The sequence below is a fragment of the Peromyscus californicus genome, unplaced genomic scaffold, assembly GCF_007827085.1.
Source record: "Peromyscus californicus insignis strain IS unplaced genomic scaffold, ASM782708v3 Scaffold_5__1_contigs__length_169319896, whole genome shotgun sequence".
Lineage (NCBI taxonomy): Eukaryota > Metazoa > Chordata > Mammalia > Rodentia > Cricetidae > Peromyscus > Peromyscus californicus.
The window spans coordinates 138,593,810-138,604,918 of NW_026294573.1; positions in this window are offsets into that span (position 1 = coordinate 138,593,810).

Consider the following 11,109-nt stretch of genomic DNA (forward strand, 5'->3'; position numbering starts at 1 on the left):
TTTGTTTATTTTTATTAATTTAGTTCTTTGACAAATTCATACATGTTTATGAATTATGATTACTCCCCCCACCTTCTTTCACAAAACTGCCTTCCACCTCTATGACCTGACCCCTCCCTACCTGTCCCTTTCTCAGATTTTGGTTTTGTTGTACAACCCATTTAGTTTAATCAAGACGATCTACTAGATTGTTGGATTGAGACTATCTATTTTAGCTAGGAGGGATTACTAGCAAGTACAACTGATGGCAATGACTTCCCCTTTCCCTGAATCTATCAATAGGAAACAATTTGGCAGCGAGGTGTGGGAAATCCTGAGGAAACAGTTCAGCATGAGGGGTGGAAAATCCTGAGGACCTCTTCTGCCTTTGCCTGGCTGTTGATGGGTCCATTCTCATGTAGACCAGTGCTGTAACTGGTAGTTGTTGAGAGTTTAGGACTGCAGAGATTGTGTGTTGTCCACAAGATGACATTTCAAAGTCCTTCTTACTTATCTTTTGGCCCTTACAATCTTTATGCCCCTTATCCACAATGTTCCTTAGTACTTACAGGTGAAGGTATAAGTGTGTTATTGATGACTGAGCTCTCAACTGTTGCTTATTCCTAGCATCTTACATAGCTATGAGTTTCTGCCTGCACTGCAATTTACTGGAAAGAAAGGCTCCTCTGATTATGGCTGAGAGTGTTGTCTATATGTATAAAGGCATATATTTAAGTGAATCAACACTATGTCAATTTAGCAGAATCATCCCCCACTAGGTATTACCTATTTGCTCACCATGGGAGAGGAGGTTTACAATGCCAGATCTTTAATTTCTCCTTTCAAGTAGACCTCAGATCAAATCAGAGAAGCGTTTAGTTCCTCTGCAACAGTCATGCCACTATGGCACAAGTGGGTTCATCTTGCCTGGTAGGTTGATATATACTTTGTAGAGTTCACAACTAGGTATGATCATTGATACCTTTTCTCTCTCAGCAAAGTATTTTTTAACAAACACTATGAAATGTATCCACAAGGAGGAAGCTTCTAATACGTTCCCAGGTTTATTTCTCTATATTATATAACCCAAATGTTTTATCATCTAGTTGTGGTAGTCCACCAAAAGCAATGACAGGAACTTGTGTTGTTTTGTTGGTCTCAAGAGTTTTCTGGATAAAAAACTCACAAGAACACATGTTATTCCTGGTACAGACTTTCTTTCTTTCTTTCTTTCTTTCTTTCTTTCTTTCTTTCTTTCTTTCTTTCTCCTAGTGTGTATATGTGTGCGTGTGTGTGTGTGTGTGTGTGTGTGTGTGTGTGTGTGTCTCCCTTACAACTTTTTAATTTATTGATTTCTCTATTTACTTTTACTTTGGTTACAATATGTGTAGGTTTTCATATGGCTTCTTCATATCCTCTTCATTTTGGTTGATCCTCTCTTCTGTCTAATCAGCTCTCCTACCCTTCCACCCTCGCTGCAAGAGGACAGCATGGACACTTCCTTAATGGAAACACTAAGACTCCTATATGGCCATTAATAAGATGTCATGGAATAGCAATGATCAAATGTGAACTCAGGCATACTTTTCCTGTATGGAGTATTATAACAATGCATTAAATTAATGTTAGTGTCTGAATTGAGAATTTGTTGCTAGCTTTCCCTTTTTCTCTTTCTGTAAGTTTCCAGATGTGGCATACTGGAGGAGTGATGGCTGACCAAGTCCAGTGGCTGTGCTCCTTCACTCTGGGTTTAATAGTAGATTGACAAACACTATTAGTAATGCCAGGGCTACTAAGCTGTTTACTGGGGACTCTTTGGAAAGAAGCCACCTCTGACTGTTTGGTTTTTTTTTCTCATTGTACTCTGAGTCTGAGGCTGGAACAACTGCTGCCATGCCCCCTCAGAAGGGAGTGGCCCTTGAGAGAACCACAGGGAAAAAAAGTAGAGCTGAATGATCAAACTTTAGTAGTTTAGTTACAATCTACATGTTATCAGTTTTGCTTGATCTCAGTCCTATCATGGTTTCTGTTCCTGGTACCGTACACTGCCAATGGGTATAACTTTCAAATACCCAAGAACCATGCATCATTTCATAGCAGGGATGGGTTTCCCAGGGTCCTCTCTCTTTCTAGTTGGATTTAGCTACAGTAGAAAGGCATAACCTTTTTAATTTAAAGTTTTATAAATAATTTAGCTGAGATGCTCTGTAGAGCTCCTCACATCTCTTAAAGGAGGAGATGATAGTCTAGTGTGTAGCTATTCACTGAGCAAATGTTATGTATGCCTGTTAGTATCTGTCAGCTTGACACAAACTAGAGACACTTGGAAGAAAAAACTTCAACTAAGAATTTTCTTCCATCAAATTGTCCTGGTATTATGTCTGTGGGGTATTTTCTTGATTAATGGCTGAGGTAGGAGGACCCAGACCTCTGTGGACAGTGCCACCCTTGAACAGGTAGTCCTGGGTTGTATTAGAAACCAAACTGAGCAAGCCATGGAAAGGAAGCCAGTAGAAATTGTCTATGTTTCAGTTATTGTCTCCTTGTTCATGCTTTGAGCTCCTATCTCAGCCTTCTGCAATGATGGACTAGGCTTAGGAATTGTAAATCAAATAACCCTTTCCTCCCCATGTTGTTTTTTGTCATGATGTTTATCACAGCAATAAAAAGCAAACTGGAATACTATGTGAGAGTCTCCCCTCAAAGGGGGCCTCAAATTATATCTGTTTCTATGATTTTGATGTCCACAATATTATTTTGAAGAAACTATCATATAGCTAAATGTAGAAATTACTAGTTTTGTCTAAACTTCTCATCTAAAAGATTGCAAAATTGATAATGATTAAGGAACTAAGTAATTTCTCTGTGTCTGACAGTATATTTCTGAGTTAGAGAAAAAAAAATTCCTCCTGATTCTTCATCTCAAGGCTCAGGGACCTTCATTGCATTCTGTAGCTTATTCATATAGACTCTCAATGCATTTGTAATAACTACACTTTTCTTCCTCCCTGGCTTTAATTATTTAGATCACTTTTATCTGAAAAAAATTGAATCAAAAGCTAACGAAAATGGAGTTTCCTATAAAATTTCTAGCACCTCCTATTTTCAGACATGCTAGAAATACCCTGTGAACAGTCTCTCGTGAGTTGTTGGCAGCTGTCTCTTGCTATGATCAGAAACAAAAAGTGTAGAGGTTGGAGAAAACTAGATAGAAAAATATACCTGAGATGACTTAGTTCTGTACAGGAATGGAACTTTCAAACATACTAGACCTTAGTGTCACCCACATTCTATTAATTTCTCAGTGGAGTACAGACTGTCCCATTTCACAGCAGTCACAGCCTAAGTTCAAGGTACATTGTACTGTGATAACCATTCTGCTTTTATCAGTCATATTGACTTATCATCTTCTGTTTGACCTTTCTTCTGACAGAAAACTTGAGGGTCTCCTTAGAAGCCAATTTTTGTTTCCCCATGTTCTGTTAGTAACAATGCAGATAACTCTTGTTAAGATCCAAGCTGATAACTAGCAACATGACACTGACCTACATAAATAACATTTATTCTTCCAGTTCTATGGTAGAGACTTGAATGGTTCCTAACTCCAGTCTCAGGAGTGTAGTTGGTTGTTAAGTTCTGTATTCATTACACTAACACATTTTATTACGATCCGCCGTGCATGTGTTTCATTAACTTGCCTTTCATTCATTGTATCTTATGTTAACTTTCTTTAGTGTCATACTTAATTTTCATGTGAAAATAACCCTGTAAAATCTGTTTGCTTCCAACTAGTGACCAGAAATGTTTTATTTTAATGTTCCTGTTGCTCCCTGCAGTGGGGAAGCTAGTTTTGCTGCACGCATCTGCAAATCTGTGTGCACTTCCATTAGGGAGCAACACGGGAAATGGGTTTTGACCTTACAATTCACTCAAGAACAAACTGTTTTCATTGTGGTCAAGTAGGAGTGCATGGCAAATTTCCTTTCTAATATTAGAGATTGTCCTTGGGGATGACTGTTCTAAGCTTTTAAGGAGAGTAATTTCCAAGTTGCTTCTATGAATGGAGTACTGAGGAGAAAGATGAATAACTAAGTAGAAACACTTTCACTTTAATTAAGGATGGGAGGCTTAAACTGAAGAATAGGATATTCAGTTTCAACAAAACTTAAAAGAACATTTCTTTTTTTGCTTCCTAAAATTTCCAAGATATCAGACAAATGTTTTATATAGTTTAAATCTGGATAACATCTCTCTCTCTCTCACACACACACAAACATGTAGACACAAACACACACATTAATGCACTGTTGTGAATATTACAAAGTCAATTAACTCATAAAAGTTGTTCTAAATCAGAAAAAAAATTGACTTTAAAATTCATTAAGGTGAAAAGTATTTGTAGAATAGAAAAGTTAGTTTATATATTGATAATTATTTATTTAGTTGACCAGAGTAACTGTTACTGTCTTCTATCCTTATCACTACTCTGTAAGGAGATGTTAGCACTGTCATCTATACCATCAGACAACAGGAAGGGGGCCACAGTTACTTGGCCTCCCATTTAGGACTTTCCCAACAAGATGTACTTGAATAAATTGACTTTGGATACATTAAAGCTGCAAATGCTACTGCCAAGAATGAACATTACTCAAAGACCTGTTAACAACTGGTTCCACGATGCTGGAACCCGTGAGTTCCTTCATGCCGGGTTTCCAGTACAAGCTAAGTAGTACATCTGAGAGCTTTGTTCTCAGGAGAGGTTCATTTCACTTAGTCAGGTTTCACTTGGCTGATAGGTAAAGAATTCACAATACCAAATACTGCTACAAGAGCTGTGGCCCTCTCAGCCATCTCATCAGTGACTAAGACAAAGAGCATACACCTAAATCCTGTGGAGGAGTTCAACCACCAGCAGCTGAATGGTCACTGAAAACAGTATCTTCTTTTCTACCTTCCTCAGCACTAACAAGTTTCTGTGTTTCAATCCAACTCCAAGAAAAGTTAACAAAAATAATTTGGTATTGTCACAGCTTTCAGCTCATTATGTTTTAAGAGAAATACAGTTTTCTAGAACCAGGGCCAGAGGATGCGCCTAGAGTGAACTTTATTCAGGAATCTAGAGTATACCCCAAATATTCTCTTTGGAACCCTAATATTCCAGCAATGGTGACCAGCAAACTTTCTCACCCTCACCCAACTAGGATCATCTTCTTTCCCTTGAGGTATGTCTTGTAATTAAGTTTCTACTTTGTATTCATAGGATTAAGCTGTAAAGCAAGATCCCAATTGTTTTTTTTTTGATTCAGAAAAGCATCTGATGTCTCTTAAGCCTATTTTCAGGAGAACCAAGTCCATCTGACCTCTGTGCCCTTGAACACAGTGGCTCCCTCCTTCTCCTGAAAGCAGCTCCTCTGTGTATAAAACACATGCTGATTTCACTAGCAATCTGCCTATTCAAAACTATGCTTGTGCTGAATGCATGACTGACATTTGCTCGCTTACTCCAGAGACAGTGGAATCCTCAGGGAGGCTGCTCTGTGTAGGAAGTCCACATGCCATCCATTATATATCTACAGCGTGCTTAGTTGAGCCAAATCTCTCCTCTGACTCCACTCCTGTAAGTTATTTTTCCAGAGACCATGCTTCTCTTTGTTCTTTTTCCTGTGTAAAGCAAACAATTACATTTAACCTTTATAAATTTAGAAAACAAGGGGGGAGAACAAGGGAACCGGTGGCTGATATGTAAAATTAAATTAAATTGTAAAATTAAAAAAAAAATAAATTTAGAAAACAAAACTGCATTTTAGTAGAGAAATTACTTGGCTACTCTTTTATGCTGTTTAATTTAATTGTTCACATTAATCTTCTGTACATTCCTAATGTATTTATGCAATTCCTTAAGATATCTCCAGCATTGCAAATGATATCTATATATTTTGGTGGGTTCCTAACTGGCTAATATTTGTTTATTATCACTTTAAGTGTTGTCAAATTTAATTTAATTCAATCAAATTCAAATTCTCCTGATTGCTTATGTAAAAGATTATCACATCTTTTACTCTTCATGATAAGTCAACAAGTCCTTTATTATAGAGTCACAATTTATCTACAAGACACACTAGAGCAGTTTTGAAGCAGAAGGAATATTAAAACTTGAAATATCTGTTGTATTTCTGTCTGGCTGTTGTTGAATGATTCTCTTCCTCTCACTTGGTTTTTGTTGTTGCGGTTGCTGTTGTTTTTCCTGTTTTTAATGTATAATATACGTTTAAATACAAGAGAAAAGAGGATTATTTCTGTATTTCACATTTTAATGAGCATGTTTAGTTACATCTTCTTTATCAGAATAATTTAGAACAATTTAAACCTATTTATAATTTATGAAGAAGCAGAATTGGACTGTGAAGCTGCTGGGGTTTTTAATTCCTTTCATTTGTATTAGACAAACAATAGGGAGTTTCATTTCCAGCATCTTCTACATCTTCTTTTTTTTTCCCTGAGGCATGCATGAACCACCTCAATGTATTATCATACTCTTTCTCACGGAGCTTGGAAACTTAATTAAGAAGTTTGGCAGTGGCTGGAGCCAGGCCCAGTTCTTGCTGAAACTTCAAAGGGAGTTCCTGATGTGGAGGGAGAATCAAGGGAGGGACTGGGAGTCAAGGATTGGGTCTCTGGGTACTCCAACCTCCTCTTACTTTGAAAGGAAGTCCCAAGGGAATTCTAAAGAAGGATTAAGGGTAGTGGGGATCAAGTGATACAGAAAGGCCTTTGCTCACCTTGCCACCAGAGGCATTTCCGTTACAATTCAGAATTCCACAGGACTGTTTGTCTTGAGTTAGTATCACAGCTTTGAAATTTCCCTAGTCTTTATGTACCTGCTTTCCTCTGCAATTTAATTGTGTACTATTTAGTAAAGTTACTTCGTACTCCTTTTTAGAAATTGTACTAGCTCTGCATGTGCCATGTTTTACTACTCCACTCATGGAACTACAGGTCTTTAGAAAGTCGCATCACCTTCCTATCTCCGAAACTGTCCGGGCTCCAGAGTGTTAATTATACATGCCTGGACCCTTATTCCTGTTTTTTCATATTGCTGATATACATTTCAAACTGTATTAAGAGTTGAGAATGCCAAATAGACACTCGAGAATCTGCCATCTTTTGAATGTTGACACGACATCAAAAGAACTTCATTTCACCTTAAGAGGTGAGTTGCAATGAAAATGCATGTATATTTAAAATGTTGTATAAATTACCTTGGGGTATATATAAGTGTTGTATATGAATAAATAAATAATTTCATATTTAGAGTTTGGTTCTGCCTCTAATATGTCTCTATAAGTATATGTAAAAACTTCCAAATATTTTTGTTACATCCTAAAGTTAAAATGCTTTGGTTTTGAGAATTTTGGATATGATGAACCCAACCTGTTATGATAGTTGTATCTGTTCACCACAGATACATCTTTTGAAAGGATGACCCACATCTTCATCACACTTTATTCTCACTTTCCAGGTCTGCAAATATATATGTAAAATTGTTGTTCATAATTTTACTTATTTAATTATTTATCTAGTATTTATAGGTTTATACCTGTCATGCAAAGAGTATGAGCATCTCCCTTTTTTCATTTTCAGGTAAAAATAAATTAAAGTCAAAACCAATGCCTAAGATACCAGTCCAAAATGAAATCATGTTAGTTAACCTCAAACTCCAGGATCATTTAAAGCACAGTTATGCTTAATTCATGTAGTCTTCTATAGGAAACTATGTGATCATTTCTCATGGAATTAATGAAGCAATTTATTAAAAGAACTTGCAATCTCTCCTAGTACTTGTGATTTGTAATACACATATATGATCAACTCACAGTCACAAACAGAAATGCTTCTGTCTAGAACTCATAGAGCCTGGAAAGGAGAGTGATTACATCTTTTATGCTCAGAGTCCATATCCACAGTAGGTACTGTGTAAGTATAAATTATGGGATTCATAGAACACAAAGTGCATTTTCCTTATTTTCACACAGAGAGAATCCCATTGAGTTAAGAAGGCTTGACTTAAGCCGGGCGGTGGTGGCGCATGCCTTTAATCCCAGCACTCGGGAGGCAGAGCCAGGCGGATCTCTGTGAGTTCGAGGCCAGCCTGGGCTACCAAGTGAGTTCCAGGAGAGGCGCAAAGCTACACAGAGAGACCCTGTCTCAAAAAACCAAAAAAAAAAAAAAAGAAGGCTTGACTTACATTAAACAACTAACTGGCAATGAATTCCATACAGAGGGATTTGTGATCAGATTTCATCATATTCTTAATTTATAGTATGACATGAAGCCAACAGATGTTTTGGTTGGTCTTTATTTCCTCTGCTCTTACTTACCAGGCACAATTTTACTTTTTAATTTTTTACATTTCCTTCTCTATTAAAAAGAATTAAGACTTGGTAATCTATGCTCTTGTAAATCATTTTTGCCTCCATTGTCACATGATGTTTATATTTTGTATGACTCTTTGATGCCAAGCATGAAGCTAGGAAAAACCTCCACAATCTCAAAGCCCCTGAAGTTTAAAAATGCTAGTGGTGCAACTGTTTCAAAGAAAAGGAAGATTAAGTTTTGAACTAGTCTAATTAGACACAATACCCTGTACCCTGGGCCATAAGTGTCTAATGTTCTTCTATTCTGTTTGCCAGGGTCTAAGAACAAAGGAAGTGTTATTTGCAAATTCTTTCCTCTAAATAGTGAGAAAAAAATTGTACATCTCTAAATGAGGATAGACAAGCCTCATCCTCTGCTGCCTGTAGCCCTCAAAGCTTCATGTTCCACAGCACTAAAGGTGCAGACACATGCCCCATCTATAGCTCAGGAGCAGGACTAGGAAGCACAATGCAGACACACACCTCAGGTACAGGACACCATTTTGGTTTTTTGTTTGTTTGTTTTGTTTTGTTTTTAACTGAAGCTGGTATTTTTATGTATATTAATGGGAAACTTGTAACTAGTTTACAATTGACCTAAAAAACATAGTATTAAAAAAGATGTTTTAAGCACACCAAACTATGCAAGCCACTACTGGGTCCATCAGGTTTCATGCCATGTTGGCCATTGTTGTAATTCCCAGGCATCATAGCTGGATAGAATAATTGACTGCCATATTCCTTTGAACACTTGCATGGTGCCTCTCAGTACCATGAAAGCTACTTCTCATGGAAGAGGCTTTCAGGTCAATTCTAGTTGAGGGGTCTCTGGGTCCTCTGTCTGAAGTGAATCATGTCTTCAACAATAGGGACCTACCTTAAACCTCTGCAGGGCAACCAAAAACAACAGCAAAAGCCTGTATGTTTTGAGAGTATCTTTGACAACCCTGAACAACAACTCAAAAAAAAGTATTAGAGGATTTTCATACCTGGTGTTGGGTGTTTTGATGGATGATCTTTGGCTCTTGGAGGGAGCTGAACAAAGACAATAGATGTGTTAGTGGATGGGAGAAAGACCATGAGGCTTCAGCCCTACAGAAAGAACTACAGGCAATTAAGGAGTGCTGGGAGTTGGAGAAATAGGCTTCCTCAGGAAGAGCACACTAATTGATAACCCAATGCTAAATATTCAGCTTGAAAACATAAGTAACATTATACATACTGAGCAGGTTCTATTTAGGAACATTTATGTATATTCATATGCTTGTATACATGTAACAATAATTCATGAAAATGTGGTTATGAACTTAAAAGAGGACAAAGAGGGGTATACAGGAGGATTTGGAAAGAAGAAAGGAAAAGGAGAAACTGTATTATACTCTCAACAAAATAAATGAAAAAAATCCAAAGGAGGTATTTGTAATGATTATCCACAAACTGCAATAGGAGGAGGGAAAAGCAGTCTACTGCTGAGGAATGAATACCCACCAGAATAAAGACTGGTGCCTTCATGACAGAGAGTGAGCAGGTGCACATGCTCCTTGAGAATTTGAACTGAAATGTGAGGCGTATTATGCAGTCATTGTCTACTCAGCTACAGAGCATTTCAAATGTGACTGGCATGAACAAGAGTGGCCATAACAGGAGCATACATGCTAAATTACAAAACCTTGTTTAATGAGAAGTAAAATATCTCAATAATCTTCACATTTATTTCACCCTAAAATTGCAACATCTTAGATATATTTTATTAAATAAGATTTATTACTTATATTTCTACAAAATGGCAGTTGGATGTCTTACAAGATAAATATGCTTGACTCCCAGACTGATGACCTGAGTTTGGTCTCTAGGACACACATGGAGAGGAGCGACTTTCTAAAACTATACTCACAGACACACACATATGCACACAAAACAAAAGTGTAACATTTAAAAATAATGTAATCCAAGTGTTTTCTGCACAATCACTAGGATATGACTTTTAATCTCTAGCACCCAAATACAAAATCTGAGCACAGCAATAATTACCTGTAACCCTAGCCCTGAGAGAGGATAAGTGGATCATGGGGTTTGCTGGCCAGCCAGTCTGACTTAGCCAAACCAGTGAATTCCAAGTTCAGAGAGAGAGAGAGAGAGAGAGACCCTGTCTAAAGAGGTACACCCAACTTCAGCCTCTGGCTTCTACACATGCATGTGTGGGTAAGTGTACTTACATAGGTGTGCACATGTACATATAACCACACACACACACACACACACACACACACACACACACACACACACACACACTCTCACTCACGGACACATTAGGATAAAAAAGAAAACATCTACACAAAACAATTATACCAAAGAAATTTGGAGGCTCTTTTCTGGTAACTCCATAAAAGCTTCAAGGAGTTATTACAGAAACTCACAGCTAGTAACTCCTCAGCATCTATGTGTGCACTGGGTTTTCTGCAACCTATCCTATTTGTGAATGAGTTGTATCTTCAATGAGCCAAGTAGAACATCTCATAACCACAGAATTCTTTTGTGGCTGCCTCCTCTGTCCTTAACCTCTGGCAACCTCCACTCTGTCTTTCTGGACTTTTGTCATTTGAAGGATATTTTATAGAAAGAGCTATATGTTGTATAGCCTCTAGAGACCAATGTTTTTCCTGCTTAAATTCTTTGAGGACTTACCCAAGCTTGTGCTTGGAATTGCTGAATGGTG